The sequence below is a fragment of the Limulus polyphemus genome, unplaced genomic scaffold, assembly GCF_000517525.1.
Source record: "Limulus polyphemus unplaced genomic scaffold, Limulus_polyphemus-2.1.2 Scaffold178, whole genome shotgun sequence".
Taxonomy (NCBI): Eukaryota; Metazoa; Arthropoda; class Merostomata; order Xiphosura; family Limulidae; genus Limulus; species Limulus polyphemus.
The window spans coordinates 265,789-283,718 of record NW_013665788.1 but is presented as its reverse complement, the minus strand read 5'-3'; the positions used below and the strand labels follow the sequence as shown (position 1 = coordinate 283,718).

Sequence of the window (17,930 nt, the reverse complement as noted above, 5' to 3'; positions counted from 1 at the left end):
CTTTATTAGTATACATCATTTAAAACTTGTAACTGTTTAGTCTTTATTAGTTATACATCCTTTAAAACTTGTAACTGTTTAGTCTTTATTTTTATACATCCTTTAAAACTTGTAACTGTTTAGTCTTTATTAGTATACCCATGACAGCATTAAGACACATCAGTTAGATCGTGTTTCACATTATACTCATGGAAAACAGCAACTAATTTCACTGCAAGGGGCACATCAGGAGCCTGTCCTCTTGCTGTATGGTCTTCAAATTCAGGTGAATCGAGGACATGAACATTGACCATGTCCCAGTCCCATTCGTCAGTGTTATTGTCGTAGCATTTATTTATGTCCTTATCCAGGAAGACATCAGCCTTGACAGAAGCGTCTTGGCGTGATATTTTTTCCGAATGCTGATCCTTTGTACCAATTTAATCATCAGTATTCAATATGTTTTTGTTTTTTTTACCATGAGTGATTTTGTAAACCAAACAAGGTAAGATATACTAACAAATATAATTACTATTGAGAAGGTAGTGACATTAAACGTAACTGAAAAGCCACACGTGAGACACATAATGTGCTTCATGTTGGCAGGTTTAGAGTACTAAAGTGATATTTTAAAACAATAGATATACCAACATGATATATGCATAATGCATGTTTTCATTAATTTTAAATGATTAATAAAATTCTACTCTGAGTCAGAATTACTGCCGTTTCAAGCACTGTAATTTTGCACTTAACGATCTGCGCTCATCAAAACGGATATACAGAGGACTTTTGTACATATTATCCAAGATTTTTCTTTCTTTCTTTGGTGCAGTTTATATTCTTGTTTTTTTTACATGATAAGAACTAGTTTCACCAGCAGCGAGTGACAAAAACATCTTTTAAACATCACTTAGGTCTTCATTTGTTTGTTTGTTATTAAGCACAAAGCTATAAAATGGGTTATCTGAGCTGTGCACACCATGAGTATTGAAAAATGGCTTTTAGCCTTTTAAGCCTTCAGAATTTCCGCTGAGCCACTTAGGTCTTCAAATATATTTCCTGTATCACTAGCACTTGACGACCTATTATATACACCAGACGTTGCAGTGTCGCCAACGATTGCCTTAAGTTCCTGTTTCTTCTTTTCCTTATTTGCTGCTTTCTTCTTATCCCATATTTCTTAACATATCTCCAGCTTGTGACGTCCCATTGTCAGCTCTGAATGATAGAAGAAAAAAAAACAACCAATCAATCTCTTTGCGAAGGCTATTAAAGTGAATTTTCAGGCTTTAGACTGAATGATTGGCTGACCAGCGAGGCCTCTTCACGTTATGAGGTAGAAAAATGTCTATGGTCCCCTTTCCTCAGTAGCATGAGAGGAGGACCATGCCCCTGGAAGCATCACCTATCCATTATGTGAGGCAAAAGGATCTCAATGGTCACCTTTCCTCAAGAGCATGGTCGAAGGATCATGTCCATGGCAGCAGCATTTTTCCATTTTGTGAGATAGAAAGATCTCATTGGATACTTTTCCTCTGTAGAATGATAGGAGGATCATGCCCTCGGTGGCATCACCTGTCCATTTTTTGAGGCAAAAGGATATCAATGGTCGCATTTCCTCAAGAGCATGGTCAGAGAGTCAAGCTATTTCTTATCTCTATAGGTCACTGGTTAGATATTTGTCTCCTAAGTAATCGGTAAATCAAATAATAGAGAATCTATTATTCAGTGACTCAATGGAAAAATAAGTTAGTGGGTAGATGTATTAAACATTTTTTTGGCAATAACAGAATAAAATGTTGCTTTGTTTAGCTTCAGCATATTTGAAATACTTCAGTCAGAATATTCTATTTTTACATATTAAATAAACCGAAATTTTATTGTCATATCATCATCAACAGGTGCAACTATTATTAATTTTGCCCCTCAGTGGCACAGCGGTATGTCTGCGGACTTACAACGCTAGAAACCGGGTTTCGATACCCGTGGCGAGCAGAGCACAGATAGCCCAATTGTGTAGCTTTGTGCTTAATTCCAAACAAACAGTTATTAATTTTCCATTTAATATGTTTAATATATATATGTTTGCACACTAATGTTCGTCTTACATATATTATTATCATTATTACTTTACTGATGTTACGATTATTTTTATGAATTAATGACCTTAGCTCAAATTATTATAGATTAATAAAAAATTTTGTATCATGCTACAATATAAATTTACCAGACCAAAATATCATAAATAATGAAGTAGACCTTTTGAAGTAAATGCAAACAAATTCATTTAAAACGTATAGACATAATTATAATGCTTAGTTTTCTATTTTCGATAGGTTTCAACTTCTCATCGTTGTGATAACTGTTAAACAATTTTTCCCATAAATTGTTTATAATTCAGACCTTGTGGTCGCTCAAATTCTTCTGTTTAGTCTTGGAATTTCCTCCCATTCTTTGTTTTCAGGGAATTACCTGCCTTTTCACCACGTGAAAAGTGAACACGCTGGTTTGTTTTCATTATATTTGTTACATACACAATATACTTCTAATTCTTAAATGTGGAAATTGATCAGTCAAAATCAATAATTTTATTACATCTTATAATACCTTATGAAATAAAGTTGTATAACTTCGGACGGGCGAGATAATGATGTCGACCACTGTGGACAAACTCGTTTATAGTTTTGATATACTAGAAAATGTATTTAGTAGAAACATGTTGGAATTTAGAAGGTTACAATTCGAGAACATTTTTTATCATCAATTTTATCAGTGAAAAATTCTAAATTTGTTCGTGGAAAAAAAAGTTAATATCAATTTTTTTTTATATTTTGAGTAAACGTTGTGAAGACGTCAACCTCGCAAACGTTAAATTATCACCTTTTTTTTGTGACGATGCTGTAACGTATTTTCTATAAAATTGCGACAGTGTCGTTGTTTGCTAAAAAATTCTACGTTATCAAAACAGTCTCAACGTTGGTCATAACATTACCAATATACAACCGTCAGACAACGTTGTGGGAACGTTTAAGGTTTTACTGGTGGAATCAGTGTTTAGGATCATTAATAATGTATAGCGCTATGTATTCTTGTAGGAAAAACTCTAAACATAAAACTAAACACACCAATTTCAGCGCGCAAACATTGTGTGGAGTAATATTAATATACATATGTATAAACATTGTGGCGATTAATAACATTGAAAGGCAAATTTTCTCTAATAACTAATCCGCGTAATTTATGCAACTTGTACTTAATTTACCATATTATTTAGGATATATTTTTGTGTGCTATATAATAATTATGATTTGTCACATTCTGTTACAAAGGTAAAGTTAGACAGGCGTGCAACCAGGACTTTTATAAGGAGGAGGTTTACGTTCAGTCCACCAATGATATATTATAGCTGGCAAATGTTTTACGTGTATCTAATAATGGTTACTGAGCGAAGAACAAAAATAGTGTATTTCTCACTGTTTTAAAGTAGTTTAGGCTACAAATACGTATTCAGCTATCTAAATATCACTTTCCCTAGTATGTATTTTGATTCACAAATTTTAAAAGCTTATGGCTAAGGGGAATGTTTGAAATTCACAAGTTTCTCCCCCCTCGTTGCGCACAGGAAGCTAGATAAAGTTGATGAGGCTTAGCATAGATAATTTAAAATGGCTCGCCAATGGAACGCCAAACTTAGGAACACCATAAAGTTGGCTATGTGATTTTTCCGATTTGATAAAGGACACTACCATTTTAATCAATTTAAAATTTAACTTCAAGAGATGTAGCATCTGAAGAGGCTAACCTCTGTGAAACACAATTTAAAAAATATAGACAGTATTCTATCAAAATTGAGGGAATCACTGATTTGGTCATTTAGTCAATTGTGTGTATAAAGTGTAGTTCAGTTAAACGAGGTGTGGCATGGCCTAATGGTTAGGGCGCTCGACTCACAAATTTCGGGATGGGGGTTTGAATCCCCCTAACCGAACATGCTCGTCATTTTAGCCGTTGGAATGTTATAAAGCAACAGTCAATCCCACTATTCGTTGGTAAAAGGGTAGCCCAAGATTTGGCTATGGGTGATGTTGACTAGCTGCCATCCCTATAGTCTGTCGCTACTAAATAAGGAACGGCTAGCACAGGTATCCCTCATGTAGCTTTGCGAGAAATTCGAAATAGATCAAACCGAATCAAATCAATCAGTTAAACAAACAAACGGTTAGTATTTTCGCAATATACCATAATAAAAAGATATGGCAATCAAATACAACGTTTCGCTACATTAATGGAAGTAATTACTAACAGGAATCACGAGCAATGCTTAAACAGCTTGGTTTACGCTATCAGGTTAGTATGATTAGGAGGGGTTGTAATATTAGACACATTCGGTCACATTAAGTATTACAACTCATGTTATAATTGCAGTTTCAGCTCTATCAGCTTTCATTAGCCCTTCTATGACGATGATAAGGAGTTTTATACGGTGGAGCTTTATGGGAATTGCAATTATTCTCTATGTGTTCGTTTAAATGCTTCAGATAACCTGGGAAACGGATAATTAATATTCACGCTCATTTATTTATCACGTTGAGCTATTGATTATCGTGAGAAAGTCATGAGACGTATGAATGTGATCTGAAGAATAAAAACATCTGAAGAGAAAGCATTAATAGGGATAGTCTTTTCTAATGCGTGCGGATTCTGGCAGAATAATCGGATTAGATGCTAATTTGAGAATTGTCACTCAGATTGTTTTCATATGTTTGATGCATGTTAAGTTCCCAAAGTACATGCAATTAATCTTTAATCGTGTTAGTTCAACCGGTATAGCACAATATCCAAGTATAACTCGTAATTTGCTCACTGAATTCCTTTCAAAATAATGCTTCATCTACTCCACTTAATTTCAAGAAACTAAAATAAATGAATTTACCTTGATGCAACAATTATAACAATATTATACAAGTTATTCAAAACAGATTTAATTGTAGCGAATTTGTGTTGTTATTTAAAGTTGGGAGTTCATTTATAATAGATAAACTTTCTTTAATTAAAAGTTCAATATTGGATGATCCAGAGGAGATGACTTTGAAATTTTTTATCAAGATGGGGTGGTTGTTGTTTTCACTATGTGTGCAAATTGTGGAGTCTGATGGATTCAACTGTACATAATAACACTACAATTAAGTCTGTTTTGAATAACTTGTATAATATTGTTACAGTTGTTGCATTATCCTATTCGTTCTTATTTTTTTCATCATTTTACTCTGAATATATGTTTCATGATATTTCTGCTTTTATTCATTTAAAGCACTGTAAAAATTAATGTAATAACGGTTGTTCTTTCACAGTTATTTCATTAATTTTGCAGTACTTCAAATGAACACCCATACCAATAAAATAAAATAAAAGCGAATGTCAAACATTTAGCGTGAATTATCATAGAGTAAAATGTAAAGATAAAAAATAACTTAACAAACAAAATATATAGTATGTAGTTTTATGATATTTGGTATATGTCGCTGTTAAGATGATACAAACTGTGTCTAAGTTTTGATATCATATATGAGTTTTAAGATATACTAATATGTTTACAACAGGTGGGTCTAGAAATATTTAGATACCGCCTAGTGTAGTGGCCCCAGTTAATTTTTCACAAAAGCTACTTTGTTACAATAACCAGATTATCACATGTCGAATAAGAAGGGGGTATCGGGGGCAAGGGTGAACAGTTTTAATAATTAAACAAGAAAAATGCTGCTCCCAGAAGAGATTTCAACGTCACAGACACCAAGAATATTACAATGAATACACTGAATATATATGTTACTAAAGAGAGGTTGTAGGCCAAAAATAAGTGTTTCGGGGTCGATCGTGACTTACAGGCTACCTATTGTGGACTTATCAGACATTTAGTGCTTAAGTGCATTTGAATAGCACAACCTACGTATCACGCATACATTTATATTATCAACTGGAAATGTTTTCAATATGACTTTCTAAGACATTTTCTAATACTGCTTGTTTTTACTCTTGTATTACAAAGTGTAAGACGTTCAAACTAATCATACTGCTTTACAGGTATCTATTGTGAAGGACGTAATAAACATGTTTTATGAATAATGGAATCGTTCTTATGTATTTTTATTTTGTGTAGAATGATAAGTAGTATTACACGTGTGTAAAACTCTATTTATACTGACTTATAAGTAGCATTACACATGTGTAGAACTCTGTTTATGCTGACTGATAAGTAGTATTACACGTGTGTAAAACTGTTTATACTGACTTATAAGTAGCATTACACATGTGTAGAACTATTTATATTGACTGGTAAGTAGTGTTACACATGCGTAGAACTCTGTTTGTACTGACTGATTAATAGCATTACACATGTGTATAACTCTGTTTATGCTGACTGATAAGTAGTATTACACATGGGTAGAACTCTTTATATTGACTGGTAAGTAGTATTACACATGTGTAGAACTCTGTTTGTAATGACTGATTAATAGCATTACACATGTGTAGAACTCTGTTTATGCTGACTGATTAATAGCATTACACATGTGTAGAACTCTATTTATGCTGACTGATAAGTAGTATTACACATGTGTAGGACTCTGTTTATTTATATGTATAGAATAGAATGATCATGTGATAGATAGAGCCATATGAATGCTGACATTTTGTTGTATCATGGTTACTCGGTAAGAGCAGGAATCATTCAAAAGAACATGATTTACGATTGTTTTGCGAAAAGTTTTTAAACTGATAGCCTATGCAGAACTTGTCCTAGTTTTTTTTTAAACTAAATGACGCAAGAAAGAGAAACGAGACCCTACTGATGTGGAAGGTTAGGAATGAGTTGCAGTTCCTCATAATAGGGTCCTGGGTAACGCTTCTGAAGTTAAAAGATATTTCAAACTATTGTCAGCAGCAAATAATACTGTAAATTATTAGATTAGTTTTGATACTGAATTATATTGACTTTCAATGGATAATTGTTATCACTACGAGATGGGTTCACATTGTTTTCCACGATATTTTTGCTAGATGTACTTCCGCAGGGTCCCCGAAAGTGTTCTGTTTCAAAAGTAAGTAAAACCAAAATTAATAGTAACAAATAGTTTTATTTCTTGCTTTTGAAGTTCATGTGTCATACTGTGTTGTAGCCTACAGAGTGCATAATTCTTCTCGTGATTCACGGTATGAGGACGTTTTACTGATGTCACGACAGTAGAAATTGCAACGTTAAGCGTCCGTTATGTGACGTCATTTTAGTGTCTAATGACTGACGGACAGACAACACACATCTTTATAGTGGTGCGAGTGGTTAAGAAAGGTGATCCCTCCAGGAGATCTTTGGCCCCCTTTCGGGAATTTTTTTTTCCCCTAAAGACAAATGCATTGGAACCTCAAAACCTCCCTTATGGTTTTACTTAATACTTAGTATTATAATTCACGAAATATATACAAGAAACCAAAAATTCATAATATATTACTAAAGCTCCGAAAATTCAAACATGCTATGCCATATAGCCCACAAATCGCGATCTCTTAGTCCGAACTAATTTTTTCCACAAAGCCTGGCAACTTTTTGCTTTGTTTTTTTGTAGGTACATCAAGTCTGAAAAAAAAAAGATTCGTAACGATGAATGATAAGAGACTATTTTGAATTTCGAATAGAATGAAATATATATATATATATTGTAGATTACCTAGACAAAAATTTACGATGAATAAATAACATTTCAGCGTGGTATGAAAACTAATGGAAGCGGGTAGGTGTATTTTGATAATTGTGTATTATCATGAATCAGTTTTCATTACGAATTAATGAGGAAACAACCTTGCCTGGGCCTAGGGCGAATCTCTGTGAACTTGCATAAGTAGAACTAAAACCTGCATAGGTCCGGTCATGAGTTTGTGATTCAAACTAAGAACTTAATCTGCTATTAATCAGTAACAGCTCACAAGTTTGTTTGTAGGTATGTACAAAGCTACACAGTAGGCTGTCTGTACTCTGCTCACCACGGGTATCGAAACCCGGTTTCTGGCGTTGTATGTCTGCAGACAAACCACTGGAGGGCAGCTCACAAGTACAGCCCAACCTAGAAACCTAAATGAAGTCAAAGAGCTACACCTATTGCATTATTATAAATAAAATAGTGTCTTCCAGTAGCTCAACGGTAAAATTGACGGCTTAAAACGCTAAACTTGAAGTTCGATCTCTGTGATGGGCACAACGCAAGTAGCCCATCGTTCAACTTTCCTTGAAACAAGCCCTCCAGTGGCACAGAGATATTTATGTGCACTTACAACCCTAGAAACCGGATTTCGATACCCGTGGTGGGCAAAGCACAGATAGTCCATTGTGTAGCTTTGTGCTTAACTTCAGACATTAACAATAAATCCTTGAAACAAAAGAAATAGAATTTTAAAATTACAATCTATCTAGTAATTGAAATATAAAGATATAGGTAATTAATTCTCCGTATAAGAGAGTATACTTCTATTTTAAACGTACTTTTAGTATCAGAACACCACCAAATGGCAAATTCTCTGTTTGCAAGAAGATGTTTTCATGAATGTCGCTTTAGTTACTAAAGTTTAGTTAACCTTCCATGAGAGACGTATCCATAAATTATTTTTTACAATATTCAACATGTTTTTGCTTGTTATGCTAATCGTCATGACATCTAAAAGACAGTAAATAATTGATAATAGGAACATTCATTATTCCTGTTTCTGTTTACTGCAAACAGTTGCTAGGCAGTAATGAATGAAATTGTTTAAAAATTCGTTAGTCTTAGAATGGAATGATTTCACATCTTTTACCCATAAGCTATCATATTTTTCCAGCTGAAACGTTATATATATATAATTGATCTTAATGTATTTGATAGTTGTCGACCGATTTTAATAATGCTTGTTCTGTACATAGGTAAACAATTTATAATAATAAATAGAAAAATAATTTTTACTAAGATATGTAATTGTTGTATGTGGTCCCTCGATGAATCAACGGTAAGTTTACGGACTTAAAAGCTAAGGTATGGGATTCGATTTGCTGTGTTAGACAGAGCACGGATAGCCCATAAGTAGCTTTGTACTAAAACAACAACATCGTTATATATATGGATTTAAAACATTCACTAAAGAAAATTTATTTGCTTAAACTTGAAGCACCAACTCGATATAGCCTGTTGAAAACTAAACCCATAAGTTAGTATAAAATCAGAAAATTGTGCGGAGACCCATTGAAATCAAACGTTCATTACTTCTTTAATGAAAATTCGTAACGTAAAGTAAATAGATAAACTTCATGTTCTCTACATACTAAGTCTTATATCAAAAATACGATACTCTATAACCCGAGCGTTTTCGAAAGGTGAACCTTCTTCTTCAGGAGCGAACTAAGTCGTATATCTTCATCGATTGGGCGTAGAATACCTGCTGTCTAGGTCGCTCACACCATTTGACTTGCTACGTATTGTAGCATGATCAGCGCATATGGCGCAGGGATTTATCGACCTCACCTCCAGTATGTCTTTACAGAAAGGGTTGAGTGTTCTGTGTTTGTGGAGTAGGAGATCCAAGATTCCTTGGCTTTTCGACGCAACTGGATCAAGAAAAAGAGAGTGAATAAATTTAATATTTATTTCACACGTACTGCGAAAAACATCACCTTAGAAACCAGGCTCACCAACTGCGGGCCATCTAGAGACACTATGTCATCGAAATTTCGCACCAACCTATTGTTTAGATGTTCGTTTTTCACTCAGAAGTATCATTAATAATTATCATTAGTTCCAAGAATAATTTCAAATAGTTCACTGTGCAGCTTTGCTCTAAATCAAACGAACAAGTGACATTGAACAAAAGTAGACACTAAATGCAGTGAATCTATGGAACTTTCTCACTTGATTATCCATTCATTTCTTTACATTATTTTAACATCAATACCAAGGAGAAATATAATTTTATTTTGCAAGTGTATTAAACATAATAAATATGCACAAAGCAATTGAAAATGACGAAACGCATCTAAGAAAAAAACCCGGTCCTTAGTAATTGTAATTTTCTTCCCTAAAATTTAAGTTTAGATTAAGACTCATTAAATTGATTGGGTTATAAGATTATATCAGCTATTCAACAGACTATTTATTTACATGCATCGAACTCTCTGAAGTGAAATATTAAATTAAAAGAAAAGTTCAACTCACACTTTCACGGGTAGGATGTTTGAAATTTGGCTAAGTTCAGGCTAAACACCTCGCAGTTTGATGAGAATGGTGTTTTAAGTTAAGTTACGTTCAGGTTAAACGACTCGCAGTTTGATGAGAATGATGTTTTAAGTTAAGTTACGTTCAGGTTAAACAACTCGCAGTTTGATGAGTATGATGTTTTAAGTTAAGCTACATTCAGGTTAAACAACTCGCAGATTGATGAGAATGATGTTTTAAGTTAAGTTACGTTCATGTTAAACAACTCGCAGTTTGATGACAATGATGTTTTAAGTTAAGCTACATTCAGGTTAAACAACTCGCAGTTTGATGAGTATGATGTTTTGAGTTAGAGACTGGATGATTATATTGTTAACTATCGAGCTGTATTAGAGGATCCTATGGTCGCTGTACTTGGTAATATATTTATTATAATCTAGTTCCACCTGCATTATATATTAACGGTAATCTTTCAGTTAATATTAGTTTTGCAGAAATGCTATCAATATATCCAAAAGTGGCCATAGCCAAGTGGATGGGTTGGACTCGGGTTGTTGTAGGCTTGAGCACCTCAGTTCCATCTCTTATTTGACATTTAATTCATTTTTTGTTATCTGATTACACATTTTTTTACCTGCGATTTGGTAGATAACTGTAGTCATGGGATATGTTTTTCGTCGATGTATGGGTGCTATTAACTGTAGAAACAAGGCCCTTCTCCGTCGATATATGGGTGCTATTCATTTTAGCTAGTTTGCAAAATTTACCTACCTTCTAATAAAAAGATCTCATTAAAAAAAGACATTTTAAACTACATCCTTAAAGATCTTCTATATTGTTTGTGTCAAACCTTTTGTATTTAACGTTGTAATAGCTCGTTTTGTTAAATTAGTGTAAGTATCTGAGTGCTATTAACTGTAGAGACATAGATATCTTTCACAGATATCTGGATGTTATAACCTGTAGAAGGGTTACCTCTTTCACAGATATCTGGATGCTATCACCTGTTGTAGGGTTACCTCCTCCACATATATCTGGATGTTATCACCTGTAGAAGGGTTACCTCCTCCACAGATATCTGGATGTTATCACCTGTAGAAGGGTTACCTCCTCCACAGATATCTGGATGTTATCACCTGTAGAAGGGTTACCTCCTCCACAGATACCTGATGCTATCACTTATAGTAGGGTTACCTCTTTCACAGATATTTGTTTGTTATCACCTGTAGAAGGTTTATCTCCTCCACAGATATCTGGATGCTATCACCTGTAGTAGGGTTACCTCCTCCACAGATATCTGGATGCTATCACTTGTTGTAGGGTTACCTCTTTCACAGATATCTGGATGTTATCACCTGTAGAAGGGTTACTTCCTCCACAGATATCTGGATGCTATCACTTTTAGTAGGGTTACCTCCTCCACAAATATCTGGATGCTATTAATGCATTTATTCTCCAAAAAGTGTAACTCTCATACTTTTTACATGTGGTACAATTTTTCCTGTTTTTCGTTATATGAGTATTCTCTTTACTGTTTTGTTGTACTGATTATTAACGTCACCTTAGAGTTATTGTAGCTTTATTAGCTAAATTATAGCTTTTATAGCTTACAACTTTTATTTATATTAAGCACAAAACTACAAAATGGGCTATCTGTGCTCTGCCTACCACGGGTATCAAAACCCGGTTTCTAGCGTTGTAAGTCCGCAGACATACCGCTGTGCCACCGGGGGGCAGCTTACAACTTATCAAACTTTCATGCTGTTAGATGGATGAGAGTATATTTTCTTTTTGGTTAATAGATATTTTAGAGATTTTGGAGATAAGTTGTATTTCAATACCAGCGTTCTAAAACTTTTTTTTTAAAGTAAGCCTAAACGAGATCGTTAATCATTTGAAAGATCCAGCTTTCTTATTACGAGTCTCGTTAAAATTAATTGTGTAAAACTAACGATGAAAAGTATGAACGAAGATGGGAAGAAAAGCATCAGAAGATAAACAAGCGTCAAACAACTTTTATTTTGAAAAACAAAATAGGAAAATAAATCCTAAATTACGGTGTTTTTTTTTAAAAGACTTGATATGTAAATGACGATATTTTCAGCAATGTAACATGAATAAGAAAAAGCATTGAAACCTATATTCTTAGAGATCTTCTATATTGTTTGTGTCAATAATGTAACATGAAAAAGAAAAAGCATTGAAAACTATATTCTTAGAGATCTTCTATATTGTTTGTGTCAATAATGTAACATGAAAAAGAAAAAGCATTGAAAACTATATTCTTAGAGATCTTCTATATTGTTTGTGTCCAACCTTTTGTATTTAAAGATTTAATAGCTCGTTTTCTTAGATAAGTGCAATTATACTCGAGAAGAAAAGTGTTAGATAGAAAAATAGAAAGATGCGGAAATAAATACATAAAATTAATTGATTGTTACAGTATGAAAGAAAGAAAGACACATTCAGCCACTTGCAACTGCTTTTCAACCCTAACTTGAACTTTTTTCTTCAGTTTAAAGATGTTAATTAGTCTTCGCTCACACACCTCATTAATTTTCACGTTTTCATCATACGAATCATTGCAGTTGATAGTTTATATATTTTTTACAATATATTTTCGAAACTTTCTGAAGTGTTAACTGTCGTTACTGGGCATAATTAGAATGTGAAAGTTAATGGGGAGCTGCTATATGCACTAAAGTCTATGGCGGGTATATAAAGAGTGTAGTTGAAACTATTTCGAAATATCTACCTGTTGTCGCTTAACTTGAAAAAAATAATATTGTTTGTTTGAATTTCGCGCAAAGCTACACGAGGGCTATCTGCGCTAGCCGTCCCTAATTTAGAAGCGTAAGACTAGAGGGAAGGCAGCTAGTCTTCACCACCCACCGCCAACTCTTGGGCTACTCTTTTACCAACGAATAGGGGATCATAACGCCCCCACGGCTGAAAAGGGCAAGCATGTTTGGTGGGACGGGGATTCGAACCCGCGACCCTCAGATTGCGAGTCGAGCGCCCTAACCACCTGACCATGCCGGGCCGAAAAAAAATCGAAATATTTATATGCACAGTTTTTGGAGCAATTCTTGTAAAATAAAGTAGTGATATCTTATTCATTTCCAATCTGCGGGTCGTGGGTTCGAATCCCAGTCCCACCAAACATGCTCGCCCTCTCAGCCGTGGGGGCGTTATGATCCCCTATTCGTTGGTAAAAGAGTAGCCCAAGAGTTGGCGGTGGGTGGTGATGACTGGCTGCCTTCCCTTTAGTCTTACGCTGCTAAATTAGGGGCGGCTAGCGCAGTTGGCCTTCGTGTAGCTTTGCGCGAAATTCAAAACAAACAAATTTATTTACAAAGAATCTAATAACTTGTTTTTAAATTAACCTTTTTTTCTCTTTCTTTTTTGTTATAGGAATAGTAATAATACAGACTGAACAAATGATTACAAGAAGATTGCCAAGATTTTATTAGGACAGTTTCACGTAAATACACAACTGTGAGATATAACCATAAACAAAGTGAACTGCACGAAGACAGTTTAAATGAATGTTATGTCAAAAAAGACAAAGAAATCCTTGTTTTTCACAAAATATTCATAACCATCCGGATGCAAAGATAGCCTCGCATCTGTTCTTCGGAGATCAACGTAAGCCAATGATTAAAAAAGTAGTGAAGAAATGCATCTACCAACAGCGTGCTTTAAACAGAAAGTACGTAGCCAATAACTGGAGATATGGAGGCAGAGCTTGAGCTTGACGACTGCATCGCCACTTGTTCAAATAGAAATCAAGACAAAATTTTGAATGATAATCAAGTGAAGAAAAGCTCAAAGAAGGTGCCACGTTACTTGAAAAGCGTACCCATTAAACCTATCGTACATCCAGTGGATAAAAATATTATTGGGAGTTTTTGTTATCTATAATTTTTATCGCAACAGCCATTGTGACCGGAATTCCTTCGGTTACTACTCTAACACTCTTGATACCAATGGTATTGCTAATTCGTCACTTATTTGCAAATTGCTCCCAGTGTAAACAGAATAAAAGATGTGGCTGTGGCAATGACAAACTTCATCTTCTGTCAGCAGTTGATGCATTTTGGTTACATGATTCAGAATTTAACCGGTTCGTGTCTCACTGCTTGTTTTTCGTAGAACGAGGAATGAATGCAGAGAAGCTTCGAGAACTTGTACTTACTCGAGTGATTAACAAACAGTACAATATGGGGCTTGCATTTCCACGATTTACCCAGAAGATACTACCAGTGTCGACAGGTTATTGTTGGGTTGAAGATGAAAATTTTGCTCTTGACAATCACATATTCGAAGAACAGAAACGAATAACCAATAAAAGAGAGCTTGAGGACCATATGACATTCCTAATGAGTCAGCCATTGTCACAGGAACGCCCTCTTTGGGAGATCCGGGTAATCCCCTACTTTGGCAAAGCTGAAGATACAGTATTAGTGCTTCGTTTACACAATGCCGTTAGTGACGGAATATCATTTGTAAAGATTCTAGGAAACTGTTTAGCAGACAGCCGACATAACCTAAAACTAAGACCTCGGTTTGGTGGGACCACATTTCCTCTTAATGTTTTTCGTGCCCTAGTGGTAGGGCCTTTAACCTTCGTCACTTGGTTACTACGTTTCAGACGAGATTGCAATCTCATCCAGCATTCACAACGACTTTCAGGCGAAAGAGCAATTTCCTGGTCCCGTGATTTCAAGTTCTCCAAGATTCAGCGTATTAAGCAGATTACTAGAAGCAGCATCAACGACGTACTTCTTTCAGCAGTTACCGGATCTCTTCGAGCTTACTTCCGAAAAAACGGAGTACAACATCCTCCTGGCGTAAGAGTAAGTTCATTAGATTCGGTTTTACTGTAGTAATTATTACATGCTCTAGCGCTATAAATGGTAATGGACCCAGAGATAACATCAACTTGAAGAGGTGGGTATCTTGGAAGTTTGAAATCCTTACGGGTAACGCAACAAGGGTACTTAAAAATATAGAGGTACAAAATCCTATTTAGATATTAGATAAACAGGGCTCGTATAGCAATATAGTTTAGTATTTTAAAGCATATCTACATCAAGAATATATATAATCAACAACTAACCACTCTTTACTCCACAAAATATGAACTATCATCACAGCGAGAATGAATAACACTATAACAGACTTATAAAAAGATATCTTGCACAAAATATTGCAGTAAATTCCTAAATACTAACTTCATAATCTTTTTAAAGCTGCCGATATTCGAATATCTAGTAACTCGTCAGTCTATTTTTCTTTGAAAATAAAACATGTTACGGTAGAGAATAAAATTGCTATACTTTTTAAATGTATCCAATGCTAATGTAGAACAACCACAAATATTGTAAACCACAAATTTAAAATCGACAAATTTGAGAAGATCGCAACTTAAAGTCTAAACATTTTAGTGCAATTCACAATCTAAAATCTAAAAATGCTAATGGAGGGCCACAAATTGAAAATTAACAAAACGTTAGGCTTTGTGTGTGTACAGCTACTCAAGAACTATCTGCACTAGCCGTCCTTAATTTTGAACTCATAGACTAGAGGGAAAGCAATTAATCAACAGTAACCACCGCAAGCTCTTGGACTACCTACTCTTGTCTGACCAAATAGTGGGATCTGACCGTAACACTTATGACACACTCACGGCCCAATAGTGCGGAGTGCGATTTATATTTATATATTGCTTTAATTTCATTTGTTACCCTAAAGTGCTTCACGATCTCTTAAACTAACCAATATCTAGTAATATTTTAGATCTTCGAGAGATTAGAAAAAAAAAGTTTAGCAATATAAGCCTCTTTTCGCGAACCCAGAATTTAAGCGCTACGAGTCAGTAATCTTGGAACTACAAAACAGTTTAAATGAGGTAAATTAGTTCCACAGTACATATTACTTATGTTAAGTTACAATAATAGTAGTGATTTCCCTTTATTTCTGTAAACGGAAACAGTTAGGCCCCTGAAACGTAATTTTCAAACCTAGGTTCAATATTAACAGTTAAAACTGTGAAAATGTAGTACATTAACTAACGTATTCACCATGTAAATTAATATCTTTATCAATAACATAGAATTATTTAGCTATTATCGTAATAACACAATTACATAAGTTACAATTGATTATTAGCTTTCCAAACTTCGCGTGTTATGTGTTAGAGGATACAGTTTTAAGATACTGAAATATTACATGACTTCTATTTGAAGGTTATAGGTCACATAAAATAAATTACCTTGCTATTGCTATCCTCATCTTATGTTGAATGTTTATCACAGAGAATAGAGTGCTGTTTGTTTTAACACTTGACCTTTACGACGTAATAAGGTCGAAACAACAAATTATATAACGCTTGACAACTTTAGCACTTCAATCTTATGAAAGTTGGTTATCTAATTTCACTAAGGCAGGTCTGGGGCTCGACTCACAATCTGCGGATCGCGGGTTTGAATCCCAGTCAAACCGAACATGCTCGCCTTTTCAGCCGTAGTGCATTATAATGTGATAGTCAATCTCACTATTCGTTGGTAAAAGAGTAGCCCAAGATTTGGCGGTGGGTAGTGTTGATTAGCTGCCTTATCTCTAGTAGTTTATCACTGCAAAATTAGAAACGGCTAACACAGATGGCACTAGTGTAGCTTTGCGTGAAATTCAAAACAAACCGAATAATCTTTAAGGTAAACATCTAATTACTAATTTACTGTTCTTGAGTTGTTTTCCATTAGTTATATTCTACTTATTAAGGATTAACACCTAAATGGCTCACGTGAAATTTTCAGGGTAAACCTAAGGTTATCAAAATAAAGTTTTTACGAGTATGTTGACTCATAATAGATCTAATCAAGCTTAACATACTAAGAGTATGAAGTGAAAAGTTTCAAACTTCAACTTTATTATAAGAATTTGTTATGTATCTGTGCCTACAGTTGATTTAAAATGTGAAAATGCTTCTTTCTAATCTAATATGCGATAAGAAATATATATATTCTTGTTTGGCTATATTGTTCTTAAGCTTATTTATTTGTTGGTTTTAACACAAAGCTACACAATAGGCTACCTGCGCTTTGTCCACCACGGGGTATCAAACTCCGGATTTTGGCATTGTAAGGCCGTAAGCTTACCTCTCACTCAGTAGTTGACTGTACGTAAGCTATGCATATTGTAAAAAAGAAAATCAACTTGTCAAATGAATTCTAACATCAAAACAAGTACATTACGATATTAATGATGGAAAATTATGGAAAAATCGACTATTATATTTTTCCAAGGATGTCAAGAGTCCAAATAGTCATCTAGCCCTTTATTAAATTATAGCAATATAGCACATTCAATCAAACCAACAGATAACTAACTTAAACATTTACAAACTTGTTAATCTTTTTATCTCAACTTAGGTGCAGCACACTTCTAAAGCTTAAATGAATGTCATCTGATATTATTATTATTATTACTGGTCAAAATGAATAAATAATCAAAATTAAGGTTTTCAACCTTATTTCAAATCTTAATTGTTTAAGTTAGATCTCCCCAAATCCTATTTTTCAGTTAATATAAATTGGGAGCACTTAATTCTTCGTCATAACCTCACCATCATTATAACATCCCGCTTCTGTACCTGTGTCAAGTTGACGTTCTTCATAACCTCACCATCATTGTAACATCTCGCTTCTGGACCTG

General features: G+C 34.4%; 1 pseudogene; it reads left to right on the top strand.

The window, feature by feature from the left end:
* The window catches only part of LOC106478071, a 101,083-nt pseudogene that overhangs the window by 45,007 nt on the left and 38,146 nt on the right, over positions 1 to 17,930 (top strand).